Genomic DNA, 20859 nt, shown 5'->3' on the forward strand with positions numbered 1-20859 from the left:
AGTTTAGGAAAATAATAATAATACAAAATGTCAATTGGTAAGCTATAAAAATGGTTGTCCCTGGTTTCTACCCCAAGGACAAGACAAGGTTTTCTCCAGCTTGTTTCTCTTTGTGATAGCTCTATAATGTTAACCACTGTAAACGAAATAGTCATTACATGCTGGGTTATATTAGGCAAGTCAGATACGTGCTTTCTTTCTTTTCATTCCATCCTTGTAACAACATTGTGAGGTAGATTCTCAGTCAGTTTTTTGTTTGTGTTGAAAACAAATTTACCCAGGTTACCACACACAATGAGACAGTATTATAAAGGTACCTTGAATGATGAAGTCATTATTTTTCAAGGATTTTAACATGGTGTGGTGTATGTGAATTATAATTTGGTTTGGCAATATATGATAACAACAAACTCAAAGTAATAGTAACTAAACACATAAAGACCTATCTCTCTCAAGAAACAGTAAGTTAGAGGGCCCTGGCCGGGTGGTTCAGTTGGTTGGAATGTCATCCCAGGCACCAGAAGGTTGAGGTTTGATTCCCCGTCAGAGCACGTACCTAGGTTGCAGATTCGATCTCTATTAGGGGCACATATGGGAGGCAACCGATTGATGTTTCTCTCTCCCTCCTCTCTCTCTAAAATCAATAAAAACATATCCTCAGGTGAGGATTAAATTTAAAAAGAAAGAAACAGTAAATTGGAGGTAGAAGGTTGTTGACATTACTTCAGTAGCTCAAGAATTTCAAGGTTGAGATCACTAGAATTCTATATTTTGTAACTTCTCCATATAGCTCCAAAAGAGCTGCTGAAGTTTCAGTCATCTTGTCAACCTTCCAAGGCGTACCTCCAAGGCATAGCCAGCTTTCCTCCAAGCCCCAGCCAATGTTTTCTTCATAAATCTTAGTGACTATTCTCAGCACCAGTGGAAGCTGGGAAATGTAGTGTTTTATCTGGATACACTGAATAAAATTGTGGTTCTGATGATGTGAAAGAAGGAAGGAATAGATTTGAGTAGCAATTGTTGTCCGTGCCACAAAGTGAATAGGTAATAATGTTATCAGTGGAAGTGGAGTTCTTGCAATGTCTTGAGAAAAATAATTTCCTGAGACTCACACAGGAAAATGGCTAATACTTACTGGTGTGGAAATAATAACCCCCTGGGTTTCCAGTGTCCCATCTCTATCTGTCTCGCCATGGAAAAAGTCCAATCTTGTCTTCAGCAGGGCCAGAATAAAGGCCACTGCTCATAGTTTCTGCTCCACATTAAAGTACAATCCAGTCCAGCATCCTGCCACGTGGCTATGGAGAGAGAACTTGAAACCACACAGGCAAATGCAGGTCAAAGAGCAAGAGAGAATGAGAGAAAGGGAACTCTTTGTCTGGGGATTTTAACCAGAAGCTTCTGCAGACTAACCAATTAATTTCCCAAGATTACATGCTCTCTTAATGTGGTCCACCCCCTAGCCAATATGTTGTTCTCCATGCTGGACTGACAAGCAAGCACCTCCCCTGTGCCACCCCGACTTCTACTGTTCATGTGCCTATCTCCCCCTTCTCACCCCAACAATCCAGTACTGGATAGGGGAAAGGAGGGGGGCTAATCCCCTTGGAGGGACAATGCTGTGTGAAGCTGTAGCTTCCTGGTGAAGCTTCCCAGGTGACTATGCTTACAATGCCTGACTTCTCTTTGCTTTCTTTCCTTAATTAATATTAGCTAGCTAATTACAACGGTAACAATAATAGCTCTTCATTCATAGTACAACTAGAAAGCACCTTGGGTGATCCATGGCAAGTAACAACATAATTGTTTATGGAGACCTTACTCTTCATGTGCTTTACATATGCTGCCTTATTAAAACCTCACAACAACACTATGATGTAGGTAAAATCATTATCCCCATTCTCCAGATAAGAAAACCTGGGCTTGAAGAATTTCAGAAACTTGTTTAAAGTCATTCAGAAAATCAGTGGGAGAGAAGTTGGAATTAGAATCCCAGTTTTCAGAAAGCCAAGATTTTGCAGTCAGTATGTGGTGGTTTCCCCTCTGAAACAACTTGCTAATCACAAAATTGAGAGTCTCTGTTTTGGAGAGGAAAGGCTTCTCCTGGAAAAAATGTGTGGTCAGAGCCTTTCTCAGGACTGGGACCTCTCTATCAAAGTACAATGCTGCTTAATCAATCTGACTCTGCCTTTTCTCCCAATGAGTAATTTCTTCAGTACCATTTTCATTTTCTGTTCTTTGTATTTATCATCCTTATGTACATTGGTACCATAATGACTTGGGTGTTTTTTTCAGGTAAATTTCCAAGCGTGACATTTATTGCAATGTTTTGATAGCTGAAATTACAGGAAAGAAAATAAAATATTAAGTATGCTCTTTTTATTATGCCTTAAAATGCCATAAATTTGTGTTCCTTGGAGAGGGCTGGTGGACTATAACTGAAGCTATAAACTTGCAACTCTGTTGCTAACTGATCTGGAGGATGCAAGAGACGCTTTCATTTTTCCATTTCAATATGTTTATCATTCAACAAACATTTCTCCTCACTTTGCTTCGTGGGCCTCATAAAATCGAAATGGAAAATATAAAATGGCTTAATAGCTGAGCAACACCAAATAGCATGCTTGGCATGACTTAACATTTTTAAAATATAGAGTCTCATTATATTAAATATGTCTCATTATTGTAATTACGCTGCTACAAATGTAGTGGATAACACATCATATCATTACTTAATTTTATGGAAAAGCTTTCTAAGTTGTTTGTTGACAGATAATACCACGTTCTGGTTCTATTTGCCTAAATTGCAGTCTGTGCTAGGGTTTTATATTTCACTTTAACATTTCTTACAATGTGCTTATCTTTGGGATCCAGCTTGATAATGCTTTATTTCAGCATAAGATGGACTAGGAATTGTTTTGAAAACAGGTGTGACCGCACTGCACTTTTGTATTCTGGGGTAGCAATAAAGTTGCCATTTCTTAAGATGCCTCAAAGAACAGCTGTAGAATGTGATATTATGCAGTCATTAAAAACATGTTTTTAAATAATATATAATGACAGAAAATTGCTCATGGTTTAAGCAAAATTGGCAAGTTATGAAATTTTGAGTACAAATGAATCTCGCATAAATATTTTCAAAATATAGAAATATGCCAAAATGCTAAGGGTTTTGTTTCTCAAAATGGTGACGTTAAGGGTGATTTTAATCGTCATTTTAAGCTCTTTTGTATTTTCTGAATATTCTATAATAAAAATAATATTTTTAATTGAAAAAAGTTATTATTTTAAAAATTACTTTGAATGGGTGGGTGGAAGATTGTTACAGCACGACCTTGACTGTGGAGCAATAAAGCCTAAACAAGCAGCTGGCATCTCATTCCATGGACAGTTTCAGTTCAAGGATACCAAGGATCTTTAAGGACTGGTAAAAATAATGGCCTGGGCCCTTTTCTAGCCTCTCCAGGAACTCCACCTGGACTTCTCCCACTCCTGGCAAATCAGGCTGTCCCCGTCAGGGCCAGGTTGTACTGTACTTTCTATCCCTTCCTGCTGGACACTTAGCTTGGTGTCCTTCCTTGACTAATCTGTCAGTTGAAATTCCTTTTGAAAATGCAAATTTGTTTAATGGGCATAGAGTTGCACATTTGGAAGATTAAAAAGTTCTGGAAATCCATTTTATGACAATGTGAATATTGAATTACTCAACTGTATACTTAAAAATGGTGAAGGTGATAAATTTTATATGTGTGTGTTTTTAAATCACAATTTAAAAAAAAGAAAAAAAATTTAAAAATTCAATACAGAGAGCTCCAACCCAACAGAATAAACCCAGTGGACATAAACATATCTTGCTGAATTTGGGAGGCTACTCAATGGAATCAGCATATGCCACCCCAAAATATGCATATTTGGCATGAAGATTATTTTGAGCTGAAGGTAATTTAAGAAAAGGCAGGCGTGGGAGGAGCTCTCTGCCCTCTCTGTTGCGGGGTTAGGATTTAACATGGGAATTTGGGAGGAACACAAACATGCGGCCCAAAGTGATTCTGTTATAATAACCTGGTTATTTAATAACAGAAAAGAAATAAAGGGAAAGACCAAATAATGTAAGGATACCATTTATACAGCTTTGCCAGAAAGCTGCAGTTAACATTCTCCAGGTCTGTTCCCCGGAAATCGCTGGGGAAAGGGACTGGACCATAAATGCTTGCCCAGTAAGGTCTGGGTGACTTGGGAAAGCGCTTACCCGTCAGTCACACCTGGGAGCCAGAAGAGGCGTGACCACTGCAAAGGTACGAAATCTAAGATACCTAACTCCTGAACAAAGGAGACCCCCCCCCCCTCTCTCTTTCTCTTTTGCACGCTCTCTCTCTCCCCGCTGGCACCTGACTCCTGTTGCAGGGGGCAAGCTCCCCTGTGCCCATGACCATGTGAACTCTACACAATGGACTAATGGTCTGTGATTAGCCTAATGCTGTACTGGACCCCATTCCACCATGGAAGGGACACTCTGGACACTAGGCCTACTGAACCTTTGTCTATATAATTATGCCAGGAAACAAAATGAAAAAGAAATAATATAGTATAAAAAGAGGAAAATGAACAACTATTTCTTCAACATATTTTTATACCTAACAATTTGGCTGTAGATCCCTTGGTTACAGTCTGATATAATAGTATTTTATGCAAATAATTGTCCAGTGACAGGGCTCAAGACACACTACCCCAAAATATGGCACCTTTACATATTGAATATTTTAAGCTGAAGAAATTTGAGAAACAGCAGGTGCAGGAAGAAACTTCTGACCTGCTGAAGCAGGTGCCCTACTCTCATGTGAGAGGTGCCTTACCTATACCTGAGGAAAGGACCATCTTTAGCTCCAAGATAGCAAGAGAAATTTGAATAAACAAGCCTGCTGTTTCCCCCCAGTTTACTATACTTAGCTCAAACCCTTTTTTGTCCTATCACATTTTTTTCACTTGCCACACATCAACAAACTTAGTATAAAAACACTCAGGTTTAACTGTTTCCTCAGGTCTTCATTTCCTTATGAAGGCTCCTCTGTCATGTAAAATGTTCATTAAATAAACTTGTATGCTTTTCTCGTGTCAATCTGTTTGTTACAGGGTCCCCACTTAGATGGATAGGGAGAAAAGATTATTTTTCCTGTCTATATCAGCAATTGATAACTGAATTTTAATAAAACTGATATGTCTGGAGAATTTAGGCAACTATTAAATCACATCAGTGCTGTAATGCTTTTACTTTTTTTTTTAATATATCTTTATTGATTTCAGAGAGAGTAAAGGAGAGGGAGAGAGAGAAACATTAATGATGAGAGAGTCACTGATCGGCTGCCTCCTGCACGCTCCGACTGGGGATCGAGCCTGCAACCCGGGCATGTGCCCTGGACCAGGAATTGAACTGCGATCTCCTGGATCCTAGGTTAATGCTCAACTGCTGAGCCACGCCGGTCAGGCAGTGCTTATACTTCTTTAATCAGTCTTTTATTTTAAAACAATTTTTAAATGAATTTTAATTTAAAGAAATATTATCCAAATTCAGTTTTTAAAAGTTTGTGGACTAAATTTACATCTGCCAAAGAAAAGATAATATACCTTGCAGCAACCCCTTGGTTTCACCATTTTACATTTTAAGTATAAGGAAATTGAAAGGCTATAAGTTCTGCTTCTTCACCTTTACCATGACTGTGCTATCACTCTGTTTCAAATCTATTGTAGAAATGTAGGGAAACAGAAACTGCACCAATGATTTGGAACTATTACCAACTTAATCTCAAAAGAAAGATTAACTGAGTCCATGTGTGGCACAGGGGTGACTCTATAAATGGTAGTCTTTTCAGTGACCATCCATATAAAACACACTGTCTATTAAAGGATAAGTAACAAGCCCTGGCCAGTGCTCTCAGTTAGGGCATCGGCTCACTCATCAAAGGGTCCTGGGTTCGATTCCTGATCAAGGGCATGTACCTGGGTTGCAGGTTGGATCCCTGGCCCTGGACCGGACCCATGCGGGAGGCAACCAATCGATGTGTCTCTCTCACATGGATGTTTCTCTCTCTCCCCCTCCCTCCCCTCCCCTCTCTCTAATAATCAATGAAAAAAATATCTGCAGGTGAGGATTAACAACAGAAAGAATAAGTAACAAAAATTAAAATAAGAACAAGGAGTTTACTTTTATGTAACACGCATCGTCTATTTAAAAATAAATTTTACATATATAAGTATATGTATAATTGAAATGCAGTTACCCTCACCGGCGTTGCTCAGTGGTTAGAGCACAGGCCTGTGCACCGAGAGGGTCACCAGTTCGATTCCGGGTGGAGGGCGCAGGCCTGGGTTGCGGCCCGATCTCCACCCGGGTCGGGGTGCGAGCAGGAGGTGGCCAATCCATGCTTCTCTGTCATATCGATGTTTCTCTCTCTCTCCTCTTTCTTTCCTCCTCTAGCCTCCCTTCCACTCTCTAGAAAATTAATGGGGAAAAATATCCTCCCTCCTCAGGTGAAGATTAAAACACACACACACACACACACACACACACACACACATATATAAAATGAATAGTTATCACAGCAAAATTTTTAGAATTTAAACCAAGGGAAAATTTTTTTTTAAATTTTTATTTTTTATTTCTAGAGTGGAAGGAAGGGGGAAAGAGAGAGAGAGAAACATCGACCTGTTGTTCCACTTATTTGTGCCTTCCTTGGTTGGTTCCTGTATGTGCCCTGAGGGGAGACGGACCCCACAGCCTGGTATATGGGCACGGTGATCTAACCAATTGGGCTACCCGGCCAGGGATAAGCCAACAGAAGATTTTTTGATGGAGGAGTATTTCATCACTGACCTTGTTTAGAAGTGCTGACACATAAAAGCAGAAGAGATTTACTTGGTTTTATTATTGTTTTTAAATTCCCTATAGACAATGCACTCCCTTATAGCTGGCACTGGGCAGATTGCTACCCATTGCACCTCCATTGGCACACTGCTGTTCCATAGTTAAACTGGTTACGTTGGTTTTGTCAATTTAATCATATTATATAATGCATTCAGATTTTACTAGGGGATTCATGTTTTTTAAATGAGCAAACATAAAATTCTTTATGCATTAAAAATGATTGCCTGATGACTTAGCTTTCTGTGTGCTCAATTTTCCTAAATTAAAGAAACTCAATAGGAAAATAATTAAAAAGAGATACGAGGGTTGGAAGTGCAGAATCCCGGAGGGTCCAGATGGATGTTGTGGGTGAATGACTGGGGCAGGGGAGAAAGGTGTGGAACTGGGAGATAATGCCTGCCAGAGGTGGCCAGGTAGTGCTGGGAGCAGCCAGTACTCAGCCTCCTCCGCCAACTGCATCCTTGTGGGATGCAGGGCTGTTGTTACCAGATCTGGCAATTTTTTTCATGAGAAGCTGATAATCTGGATGGCTATGTAATATCTTCTGATTTTTAAATGATGGAAATTAATTCAAACTCTAGAAAACACTGCGCAGTGCAAACAAAACACATCAGCAGCTGCAGTATGCCCCAGGCTACCACTTTCCTAATGAAAAATGCAAGTAGTGCTTGAACCAGTTAAAGAAGTCAAGAAAATGCGCTTTCTTCTCCAGGCCTTTTCCTGTCTCAAAAATGTGACATTTTAGGAGAATCCAGATACACTTACATCATATCCATAATGTGCAGTTTAACAAGAAAAGTAGCATAATTAGAGTAAATAGTTGGGAGCGGCCTGAACTCCCAGAGCAATCCTTTCTCTTGAGTCGGGGCCAAGGGTGGTGTCACCCAGATGCCTGTCGACTAAATGATATACACCAGATTTATTTAACCACTGGCAAACCGCATTTCTTTTTCTAAAGTAGTAAATTAAGAGATTATTGGCCTCCTTTGGTTACAAAAAGAGGAAATAATTTTTCCAAGACTCAGGGTAGCTGCAACCAGTTCTCCCAGAGAAATTATTAACCACAAAGATTCAGAGAACAGAGCTCAAAGCGGAGCTTCTGCCCACGTCCCTCCCTGTGGCTGCCACCACAGGCACCTTTCCAGAGGTGAGTGTTTGCTTTTCCTTCCAAAAGCTGCTGGCCCTGAGCATCTGAGATTTAGTTAAGAAAACCAGGCTAAATCCCCCTATTTGGACCTCATTTGATTTGGCATTTGGCATATTAAAAGGAAAGGTTTATTCAAATTAGAGATAACAATAGAAGCTGTTCCGACATTTCCGCAGGTAATTAGAGCTTTGTGTATCTTAATTAAAAAGATGTAGAGCTAAATCCTCTAACATATTTACTCAGCATCCTCAAGGCTCAGTTCCTGCAGGGGCCATACAGAATTAAAAGCAAGAATGTGCAGAAGGCTTTGTCCTCAGTGGCCTTTAAGAACTCTCTGGTTTAAAAGGCATGAATGCTGCCCTTTATGGCCAGGTTGGCATGGCTCCTCCATGTGACCTCCCAGGGCCACTGAGTCGGTGACAGTGAGTCCCATTCCGGTGCCTAGGAAAAGCTTTGCATGGCTCCAGCCTCACTGTTCAATCCAATCAAGGCCCCAAAGTCTAATCTCCATCCCTGCCGACCCTGAATAAACAGGCCTGAGAAGGGCACTTAAACAAGGGGATAGTCATTCTCTGTATGACAAGAGGAAACAAACTGAAAAGGAGTGAAGTCTTTCCACTTTTCACAAATCTTTTTTCTTTTTTTAATTTAAAAATTGTCCATTTGTATACTATCTCTTTTCCAGAGGTTATGTTCTGGGCTGATTTTTCCCCCCTTTTTGTACAAACAGCAAAAAGATTAGACATGATCATTAACAAAAATAAATACTGTTGACGTAAGAAACGTCCAAACCTGGGAAGCAAAGTCTCAATGGCTTGAGAAAATGTTCCAGAGAATGTCAGTTTTGCAGCTTATTTTACACATTATAATAAAAGGAGGGTTACATGAAATCTGCTGGTGGTAGATTAAGCAGGAAAAAGCCAAGGAGGAGAATCCCTAGGGTTGGATAAAAAGTAAAACAGAGACACATACTTCTTTTACATTGGTGGGTACAGAATAGTTAATAATTGACATTTACAGCATATAGAGATGGTATTCAGGGAGCAAGATAACAATGAGGGGTTCCATGTGATCTCAGGCTCTGGTGCTGTGGGTGTGTGTGTCCTGAGGGTTCTGGAAAATGAGATTACTTTGACATTTCAAAGGTATGTTATCTTAGATGCAAATGACAGTGGACAGGCTTGACTTCTACCCAAGGTTATGGTCTTACCCCAATGGCCCACCATTGCAGCAAGACAAATGATGACACTAAGACATAGGAATGGAACCTGAATGACCCTGACCTTATTACTGAGTTTCTACAGTCACAGAAAATAGCAGACGAGACAGATAAATCAGAGGCAGGCAAGTACAAAGCTGACTCTGGATTCTGAACCAAAGAAGAAAGAGTCAGAAAAGCCAGGAGGCTTTCCCTGGGGTTTACAGTCTCCCGTGGAAAATTCATGTTCCTGATGAAATGGAAAAACTCTGATAAGGCTGACATGGGCCCTGCCAAGGAAGCCAATGTCCAGTTCCCCCAGGTTGTCATATCCTTCCATGAGGAAAGGCTGATGTGACAGTCCTACTTCTCTGAGAACGATGACAAAAGAGATGGCAAGAATTAACTCTCCTGAGTACCAGCCTCTGTCACATCTGACTGTGGGTTTCAGGTGGGGAGAAGTTCTATTTGTGTTGACACCATAGAGGTGGCTTGAGAAGATGTCCTTTGAAGAGCCAGTGTAGTTTCTGTGCCTACAGCAGCCCCAGTGCTTTAAAGCTGTTCCATGCTGTATAGTTTGCACACCCATCCCAGGGGAGGGAGAGGAGGGATACGTGTTTCAAGGCAACCCATTCTGCACTGTGCTGAGAAGAGCAAAGGGCCTTCTGTGAAGGACAAATCTTGCAGAATGGGTGTGTGGGAGAGCAAAAAGCCACTGTAGATCTTCAAAGAGAGTCTCCACAGCCACAGCCGTCTCCCAACAGTTTAACTCCGTTTTTGCAGCATAGAATGTGTGTAGTTTTTGGCTATTAGTGGTGTATTATTTGGGGGTGAGAGGGATGAGGTAGGAAGGAAGGGAGATGGGTAGAATTGTTTTTGTTAAAATTTTGGGCCTGGTTGGGGAAATGGTGAAACAATGGAAAGATCAAATAACTAATGAATTAAAAGAAGAAGAAAAAAGACTTAGTAGGAATGAGCCTTCCTAGCACCGTGGGACCACATTATCCATCCAAGAGGTTGGATGTTAATACATGCTTCGGATTGATTTATGACCAAAAGGGGGAAGTGTGAATGAAAAAGGGGCCACATACTAAACCTGACAAGCACAAGGGAGGCCAGCATGGTGGGCCTCACAAAGTCAGAGACTGAAAGTAACCAACCACATAGGTGGGTTTGAACATAATTCTTAACTAAAAGTAGTCATGGTGGTAGTCACGTCTGAGGCCTATAGTTTCCTTGACAAAGGTCAATCTTTACTTGAAGTGAGCCTGTCTATTGTCTTTTTGTATCCAAGATAACATCACCTTTGAAATGTCAGAGTAATCTCCTTTTCCAGACCCTTCAGGGCACACCCATTGCACCAGAGCACAAGACCACACAGAACCTCTCATTGTTATCTTGCTCCCTGAATACCATCTATGTGTGCTGTAAACGTGGTGTTTAGAGTCAGTGCCTGAGACTGAACTCCAACTCTACAACTTACAGTAGAGGCTGTCTTAACAGATCTCCAATGAAGTTGTTGTAGGTGGTGGGAATGGCAGTGGGAGTTAGTCCAATGGGGTCAGACTGGACTTGGGTTCAGCAAACTCAATACTTGGGTTCTGGCTAAGAAAGAATTCAGAGCGAAGACCCAAACTGTAAGAGAACACTTATTTATAAAATTATAGAGGTAGAATAAGCAATTCCAGAAGAAATGGGCTTAGAAAACAAGTTATAGAGGTAAAGGAAGAGCCTTTGAGGCTTGGGAGTGAGAAAGCTAATGGTAATGTGCCTGGGGGAAGGCCCAGGGGCAAGGGGAAGGGGAAGGGAAAAGGGAAGGGGAAGTGTGTCCCCAGGAGGGAGTGGTGGTTCCTCCATACTAATGTTTTTTTTGTTTTTTTAAAAAATATTTTTATTGATTTCAGAGAGAGCGCGAGAGATAGAAACATCAATGATGAGAATCATTGATCGGCTGTCTCTTGCATGCCCTCTGCTGGGGATCTAGCCCGACCTGGGCATGTGCCCTGACCAGGCATTGAACTGGGATCTCCTGGACACTAGGTCGATGCTCAACCGCTGAGCCACCCCAGCTGGGTCATTCTAGTGTTGGGTTTTTTTTTCTCTTCCAAATGTTTTCTTTCTTTCTTTTTTTTAATTTTTAAATTTTATTTTTGTTTAAAATATTACAGATGTCCCTTTTTCTCCCCAATGACCTGTTCCACCCGGTCCCATCCCCCTCCCCACTCCCTCTCTCCACCATTGTCCGTGTCCTTGGGTTGTGCATATATGCATATAAATTCTTTGGTTACTCTCTCCCCCTCCACCCACCCGCCCTCCTCCATCCCTCTGACATTCATCAGTCTCATCTGTGCTTCCATGTCATTGAACCTATTCTGCTCATCAGTTTATTAAGTTCCTTAGAGTCCACGTATAAGCGAGCTCATGTGATATTTGTCTTTCGCTGCCTGGCTTATTTCAGCATAATTTTCTCCAGGTCTAGTGTTTTTTAAGGGTGTAGATTTTAGGGAAGGTCCCAGGGAAGATCTCAATAGAATATTCAGTAGCTTTCCAGGTGTGTCCTTCCAGGGTTGTGGTCTCCACTGATTGATTGGTCTGAGCCAGGGAGGGGTCATTATCCAATGCAGCTGGTCCTGAGGTCAGCCCTGGCTGGTTTTGTTGCTTTCCTAGGCTGGGAGCTGAAATACAACTGAGGCCTAGATGTTATCTCTAGGGAGGAAAGGTCAGGGGGTCCAAACCCAGGACCATTATTATGCAAGGGGAGGAAAGGCCACCCTGGGGGCGAGGTCCCACACTACAACTGTCCTGTTGCTAGGCACCTGGGGCTTCCCCCCTGCTGACCTTCTGTACCTAGCCCATCGCCCTTGCTCTGCTCTGGCCTAACTGCCGACTGCAAACTGACTCACCAGCTTAACCAAGGCACCACCCAACCGTCTGGCTGATGTCCACTGCACCCATTGCATCCCCAGGGCGGCATGGCACTTCCGCTTCAACTGCTTTTGAATAATGGATGACTGTAAGGCATACATATATATACACACACAGATCTTAGGGGAACTCCTCAAAGGCACAGCCGAGAGATTTTATTTACTGTTCCTGATTTTTTTCGGACCAATTTCAGAGGTGAGTAATCATGTGTTTTAACTCTATTGTTCTAGGTGGTAGCTAAAACATAAAAATATGTATACTTTCTTGAGTTTCAGTGTTTACTGTGCTTCAACTATGCTTGGCACATAGTAAATGCTTGCTAAATGTCATTTCTCATCTTTCTCTATCTTTTGCTACTCAGTGCTCCCCGCTCTACCACCAAAAAATAAACTTAAAACCGCGTAAAGTAACCGAAACTTGAAATTCTCCTCAAAATGTCTTTTGTGGGTGAAACTGTACTTTTGTGTGATTATGGAAGATAGCATGTAACTATTAGTGAATACTAACATTGCTGATGCAAAGCGGTGGGAGCTGGCCACTAGATAGGAGTCTCCAGCTGAGAGCTCTACTAAATCCTGAAAAGAGATATTTCAGGATTATTAATAGTGGTCACTTTTGTGGAATCAAGGGGCTGGGGGCAAATGTGAGAGTGTATATCCTTATAGGCAGAGGGATGTTTGTAGTTTGAAAAAGCATACCCACCCCATCCCCCAGGGTAATTCCAATTTGCTTCCACCCCGCCTTTACCCACTACACAGACGATACTGCTTTAAATTTTCTTGACTTGGTCTGGGAGGGCAGGAAAAAGAATTTCCCTCTATCTTTCATTGTTCTTGACTAAAACCCCGTGTAAAAAGACTTTAACGGGAGGGGAAAAAAACAACAAAACACAAAGCAATTTTAATTACGTACATTCAGGAGGCCCACAAAGATGTGAACCTCCATGGTGGCCAGAAGATTGAGGATTATATAGGATCCTGAGCTAAGGAAAGGGACAAGGGCCTGGGATTTAAAGGGGGGGAAAGCAATTCACAGGAAGGTGAGAGGAGGAAGTGTTTGGTAAACAAAGGTTGTGCTGACAGGCAGATAAGCCTCTCTGACGAAAAAATATAGTCTCCAGTAGTAGCTCTCTTCCTGGTATAGGCCCCCCTTCTAACGTAAATTTCTCTTATAAAATGTAGATTTCCCTTACAAAAGGGTAACTTCTGCTCTGTTTTCAGAGCTTCTGGGTCTACAGTTTCTTCAAAAATAATCAGCTCAAAATGATCCTCATGCCAAAGAGGCATATCTGGGGTGGCAGACGGTGCTCCCGGGCAGTCTTTCACCAGCAGTCAGATACAAAATTGTGTGCTCCTCAAACAATGTTCAATTAGGTGGCCTAACAATGTTTCAGGACCTAATAATGTTCGATTTCCAATATCACATGGTCAAACTGATGTTAGACCTTCCCAAAATAATCAAGTTAGCCCTGCAGAGGGAAGCTAAGCACATCAAGGCGGGCTTACCTTCATCCTCCACAACCCTTACCCTGCGAATTTCTGAATTATGAGTTCTGTTTCAGATACACAGATGAGCCCATATCTGCCAGGCCCATGAGTGAGATAAGAGATAAAAACTCAACCTTTAATTTCCTCAGAGCCTGGGAAGCTGTCTCTCAACCTGCCTCAGTAAAAAAATAAAAAGTAAAATGCATGCCTAACTAATAATGGGATTCCAATTCTTCACTCTCAGAAATACGCTGAAAGCCAGTGCATTTGAAGAGCTCTCCTTTGACATTTCTAAGGTTCTTTTCATTACATTGTTGGAACGAGATTTAATTTGACTTTTCCTAAGCAAAAGCCCACCCAAACAAAGGAGGAATGGGTGCCTCCCCCACCACTGTTTCTCAGCCTGAGGCACTGCAGCCAATGGCAATGATTTCCATTCAAAAAACAAATCTCAGTTACACACACAAACATGCTGAGCAAAAGAATTAATTTGTGCAATATGCTCATTGCTTACTTTTCTCCCGGAATACATGGTGAATTTTTATGGGGGAGGGTTGGAGGAAGGGAAGAGCCACATTCAAAGGAAACCCAACATCATTCTCCTCTTCAGTGTAATTTCAAAAGCCAGATAAAAGCCAAATGAGGAAGCAGGGAAAGAGTCCACAACGTAGCAGTTCTGAAAGCCACCCTCCATTTCATTCTGCGGCGGGGAGGTTACACCCAGCCATCATAATAGCCTCTCTCCTCACAGAAAATTAACTGGTAAGTGCTTCTTGTTTGTTTTTCTCAAACTGACACATTTGCAGCTGACCTGATGAGGATTCCTGCAGACAATTTATTTCCAAAACAGTTTTTGGACTACCAGCTGACAAAAAAAAAAAAAAGAAAGAAAAGAAAGAAAAAGGAAAAAAGAAAAAGGACTCCTGATAGTTTATGAGAAGCTTTATATGAAGGTTCATATTTTTGGTCCTGTCAGAAGTGTTGAGGGAAGATCATAACAGGCTTTGCTACAGCTGCTGATTAAATCTAAACTACTGAAAGAGAGAACAAAAGGGCATAAAGAACTTTCTGTAATTTCCTCAGCTTTTACCTAGGAGATGATGGCTCATAAATGTGGATTTTAAGTAGTTGTGACTCAGAAATAATCAAGCATCATTTCTGGAAAGCCTACTGTAGAGAAATCTAATGGGAGAAAATGGTGCTCTGAGATGAAAATTGATTTTGCCCTCCTTAGATTACAAGGTAAGAAAAAAGTTCTAAATTGAGTTGTAATGTAGTTTGGTTGTATGTTTCCCCCCCCACTCTCTTTTTAAGATGAATAGCTTATGGTGCTTCAAAACAAAACTTTTCTTTGTTGTTGCTATTTGCAATCTCCTAATCAATTGCCTGTTAGAATGGTCGGTGCCCGGGCCCCTAATGCAGGACAAATGGCTAAGTGCAGGCAAGTCGCTGGGAGGAAAGGTTCAGCTAACTCGATTGTGCCTATGGGAGTCAGATAACTGCGAGCAACAATTGCATTTTGTCTAATAGTTTATCATTTCCTTCAGATGAAAGCTAATGAAAACCAAATGAAGGTTTGATAACGGAACTTGCTTTAGCAATAACTCTCTTAAATTGGATCTTTTCACTTAAAACAAACTCATTCACCCAATCTTCCACAAACTTGTTGCTAAATTAATCCACTATTATTTTTTGTTTGTTTTGTGGGAAAATGGCCAAGGGACCTTTGGGTTTCAAATTACCTAGTTCAAGTAATTCCTCTTACTGGATAATTCTCATCATGTTTGTACATCTTCCAGACATAATATGGGTTTTGTTTTTTTGTGTCCTTTATTTATGATTTTACCTGAAACTTATTTAGTTTATAAAAGAATGTCATACACTTCCTGTGCTTCTTTAGGGCCAATTGTCATCTCCTTGAGATAGATATTCAACCCAGCATTCCCTTTTCAAAGGCCATAGCACTGGGAGCTAACTTACAGAAGTAATTTTAAAAGGAGAAAAGTTTGTGTTGAAAGATTTTCCCCCCAAATTTTTTATAACTTTAAAAAATCAGAAGCAATCTAAATATCCAACAGTAGAAGGCTAGTTAAGGAACTTCTTATGTATCATCTCAATGAAGTATGTTGTAGTCATAATTTGGAAGGTTATGCATGGTGGAGAGGTGCTTATGTTATTATGTTAATGAATATAATGATGTAAAAAGTAAATGCAGCCCTAGCCGGTTTTGCTCAATGGTTAGTGTGTCGGCCCTCGGACTGAAGGGTCCTGGGTTCGATTTCGGCCAAGGGCACATATCTTGGTTGTAGGCTCCATCCTTGGCCCCGTCAGGGCTGGTGAGGGAGGCAACCAGTTGGTGTGTCTCTCTCACATCGATGTTTCTCTCTCTCTCTCTCCCTCCTTCTCCCACCCCCTTCCACTTTCTCTGAAAAGCAATGGAAAAAATATCCTCAAATGAGGATTAAAAAAAAAAAAGCAAATGCAGTTGAAAAAATTGTAGAAAATATACAAAATTCAAATAGTTGTGTTGAGCTGATGGTGTGTCGGGAAGGAAAAACTTTTCCTCTACCCTCTTAGGTGCAGTTCCTGAGGTCCTGTGAATTAAATTGACACAAGACAAATTAGTAAGAGAAAATACAAAAATTTAATCACATATTAATGTACATAGAAGAGTTCACAGAAAAATGTGACTCAAAGGGAAGGTTAGAATTTTGGGTTTATAAACCATCTTAATGGTGGAAAAGAAGGGAGGAAAGGGCACTTAAACAGGAATACAAGTGACGTCTTAAGAAGGAAAGGGGAGGGGGAGAAAGAATACTTAGGGGAAAACAAATGACTTTTTAATAAGTTAAATGGGTCCTTAAGAGAATAGGTGGGCACGTTTTTGTGACATGTCTGTTTAGGTGTGGAGTGCCTGATCTCTGGTGATAAGAGCCAATCTTCCCTGGTTGCTCCCGGGGAGGGGATTTATGAAAATTGAGTTGATCTGGGACCTCAAATGCCTTCTGCTCAAAATAATTTTTGTGCCACAGTGGCATATGCTGGACCCCTTTGGGTGATACATCCTTTCTTTTTTCCCCAGACTTTCTCATAATAGTGCATTACTTTTATAATTTAGAAACTTTATGATATTGAAAATTCCTATCTATTATTTTTCTTCAAGTCTCGATTTTCATATATATCACAAAAAGTTAAATCTTTCAGTGTGGTGTGGACTCCAGTTCTAATTCACCTGGTTTCCTTGGTGATGTTAACTTTAGTAAAGGTTTCTACCTCAGATAAAATTTAAAATGAAATTAGTAAAAGCCAAGACAACAATAAAAACCGAGAGTTTAAAATTTTAAATGATTGAAAAAATGACTAGTTAAATGAAGATTATTAACATAGCATTCTTTGAAATTGGACAATTTCCTCATATATCTCAAATCTATGGTTGCAAAATATTTGAGTTGCTGTTTTGATTTTGCCTGTTGTCTCTAGAACTCTGATTCCAACTCTGCCTCCGACTTGTTTCACGGCTTGAGGCAGAACATGTTCTCTGACCTCAGTTTCCTTTCCTTTATAAGAAATCTGATAGGTTAGTTTTCTTCCAGCTTTTCATTCCCCCTACCACCTTTTTAATAGCTGCTTATTAAGTCATTGCTCAGTGTGATATATGTAAGGTTACTTAGCACATACGGTGGGTACCTAATAAATATTTAGTGACACACATCTTTCATTTAGATATTTTTTTATATTCTTCAGTTATCATAGTATGTTCTGATTGTTCTACTGATACGCAAATAAGATGAAAAAAAAAATCTCTTTATTAAAGAAAATGGTGTCAGTAGGAACAAACTATACATGATTAGGCACAGCATTTTGCTGAAAATTATGCAGTCTTCCTTTCAGGCAAGAGAATATATCGGTCAATGATTAATTTGAAGGTGGAAGCGCAGGGGTTAAATGGAGCTTAGTTTTGCCTGTGGAAGAGTTTCTTGCTCTGTGAAGCGGACTGACCCAGGAGGGAGCCAGCCATCCAACCTTGGTCACATTGGCGCCTTGTTCAGCAAACACAATCATCTGGCCCATGTAAACCTGTGTGTGTGGAACACTGCATACAGCAATTTTCTGCAGGACGAATGCACATAAAGACTTGGTTTGTGATAAAGGAATTCCTGAAATCAAATAAATAAGGCATATTAGAGCTTTTGAATGGTTGGCATTTTGTTTTGTTCTGTTTTACCAATCTTAGTTTTCACCTCCAGGTTTAAGCAAAGGAAGAGGGACGTAGGAATATATGGTTCCTTGTTTGGAGGTCTGCTGTTTTCCATTTTTGAAGGCAAGAGAGGTTGTTTCTCATTAACTAAGAGAAGCCACCTTAATGTATCACATTCAGTCAAGCAAATATTGACTAAGCCCTCAGCCAGTGTGGTGGAAGAAGACACGAGGATTTTAATGGGAGATTCTTGTCCTAAGTGAGCTTAGAGTTGTGTGCTGTGCAGCAGACAGAATTAAGCTATTGAACCAGAAAGATTTAAAAGTGTGTAGTTCCTAGAGAATATGGAGTTCAGAAAAGGGATGGATGGATGTGGACAGAAGTGTGCAAGTTAACAGTTCATGGAAGAGGTGAAACAGTGAGAGAGGTGGGTATTGGTGTCCCATCACAAGGCAAGTGAGATGAAAAGATCTGGACTTGACTGAGCAACTGATGGGGCGTGCCCACCAGAAATCCTTGGCCTGAGGAGCCCAGAACAGCCTTTGCCCTGAGAGGAGACGGGGTGTGAGAAGAGCATGCAAGTGCAAATGCAAAGTGTTGTTTCCACTAAAACATTGGAGCACAGACAGCACTATTTTGGATCTTCTATAACAAAGAAAACCATAACAAAAAAGAATTCTCCAGCCCACTATCCTCACTTCATCCCATAGCTCTACCCAGCTTTGACAAGTCATGTAGCCCGTGCTCTGGCAGTATGCCTGACAGTCTTGCTGCCCAAGAGGAGCAAACTTGTAATTCCCCTCCTAGAGGCTCTGGAAATACTTTTTACTGAACTTGTCTTAAGTGTGATATATTTATTGGGAAAATACAGTGGGTACCACAGCAACCAGTGTGGACACCCCTTTGAATTCTGAATTAAAACTCCAAATACTCCCCAATTTGTGTCCATTGTCAGCTGGGGAAATTTTCAGGTTATAATAGAAGTATGTGTATATAACACATTGTTTTTCACTGTGATATTTTCATGTTTGTTTTTTTAATTTTTAAAAATTTATTTATTGATTTTTAAAGAGAGAGGAAGGGAGGGGGAGAGAGAGAGAGAGAAACATTGATTAGTTGTTCCACTTATGCATTCATTGGTTGATTCTTGTATGTGCCCTGACTGGGGATCGCACTCATAACCCTGGTATATGGGGACAATGCTCTAACCAACTGAGCTACCTGGCCGGGCCTTCACTGTGATTTTTTTGACAATACTGCCAGCTATTCTTCTCTAGGGAATCTTCATGTAACCCAATTCTGCAAAGGTTCTTACTTAAGTTCTGAAAACCTATAATACCAGTGTTTCTGATCTGAAATACTTATAGTATTTTAGAATTGAACCATTCCAGATGATACAGCTATGCTCAAAGCCAGGCTATCCCAACTATGACTGGGAAATTCCCAAGTGGACTTTGAGTATAATTTTTAAATTGAAGACTGGAGTAGGAAAAAAATTCAGGCTCACCAGTAGGTTAGGTAGACATTCTTAGAACACCAAAAACAGGAAGCCTTGTTGGTATCACCAGCAAAAGACCAGCCCTAAATGACAAAATTCCAAGTAAGGTGAAGCCAAGAAAGTAATTCATTTCATAATATTTAACACATAAAGAATTCAGTAAGGAAAGGTCATAGTTTATCCTCGGAATCATACAGAAGCAAAGCAGATCTTGTGTGCTTAAAATGATTACCAGGGTTACTCTCTGAAGTTCTAATTTTGCAGGTTTTTTAATGCAAAAATACTACTAAAGAACCATCCATGGTCAACCGGTCAATCGTCTATTATAATAACTGAATTAGTTGGGTTTAGTTTATCCATTGCAAATGCTTCACATAAGCGAATACAATAGACCTCATATTCAACTAAAAGTGATTGTTATAGACATGTAGTATAATCATTATAAAAGTGTTTGAGGAACACTAGGGGGTGCATCAGGGCTTGGGATAATGGCAGAGTTAATATTAAAAAGGGAGGACTTCATGGAGAAGGACTTTGAAAGGAGGTATATGAACTTGGCAGCCTGGAAAAGATCAAGAATCCAAGCCAAGTCTAATGAATATGTGCGGGGTTAAATTTTCATAGGACCAAATCATCCCTACTGGGATGAATAACTGAAAAATAATTTATATATTAAGTTAGATCATTGGACCTAGAAGCAAGTTCTTACAGATATGATGTCTTTAATTGTTCACAAAAGGTTCTCTTTGGTGGTTCTAAATGACAAACCTTTATTTGAGTAGGAAAAATCTGGTAGTGGAGCATTCTGCTTAATTATGTAAGAGTTGACATAAATTTTTTTTCACTAGTTTCTACCATGCAAAACTGATGTTATTTGACCTTGACCATTTTTAACGTAACAAAATGGCAATTCTTATGCTTCCACATAAAACCTAGGTTACTAATTTAATAAAAATAGTGAGATATGTTTATGTATAATCATTTTATTATATAAATATTTGTGTATTTTGTTTACACACATTAGTTAAGTATATTTAACATTAAAACTATACTAAACACATAGAGTTTTGATATTGAGAAAGCACTTCCTCCTTCATTCACTACAATTTTATTGGGTTTCTATTATATTTCCTGCACTCTGCTCTGTATTTGAGATACGAGGATGAGTAAAACATAGTCCCTGTCCTTGAGGCTCTCATAGTTTAGCAAGGGAGATAAACAGTTAACAGAGTGGTTGTGTACAAGGGTTAGGAAAGAAATGCCTGAAGTCAGACAGCCCCAGAAGTCATGTGTGGGCTTCACCACTTTTGCTAATTGCTCAACTTCCCTTAGCCTCATAGAAATATAATAGTAGAATAATAGTACCTCACAGGATTGTTGTGAGAATTAAATGTGAAAATGCATGTAAAGTTGCTTAGGCACTTAAGTCCTCAGGAAATGTTAGGTATTACCGTAATGTGTTAAATGATATTGTGTGTTTAGGTGTG

General features: G+C 40.2%; 1 protein-coding gene across 5 annotated transcripts in view; it reads left to right on the forward strand.

Moving 5' to 3' along the window:
* Positions 1-20859, forward strand: part of CMKLR2 (chemerin chemokine-like receptor 2) — an 81584-nt gene that overhangs the window by 30307 nt on the left and 30418 nt on the right. Inside the window, exon 1 of one of the 5 annotated variants that reach the window (XM_081142200.1) lies at positions 14203-14438. The exons of 1 other annotated variant lie outside the window; for it this stretch is intronic. The gene's annotated coding sequence lies outside the window, so the exon portion shown is untranslated. Of the gene's footprint in view, positions 1-14202; positions 14439-14650; positions 14919-20859 lie in introns of those variants that run through there. 3 more of the 5 variants (XM_081142203.1, XM_081142204.1, XM_081142201.1) reach the window with 3 other exon arrangements.

This window comes from Miniopterus schreibersii, assembly GCF_964146895.1.
Source record: "Miniopterus schreibersii genome assembly, chromosome: 7".
Classification (NCBI taxonomy): domain Eukaryota; kingdom Metazoa; phylum Chordata; class Mammalia; order Chiroptera; family Miniopteridae; genus Miniopterus; species Miniopterus schreibersii.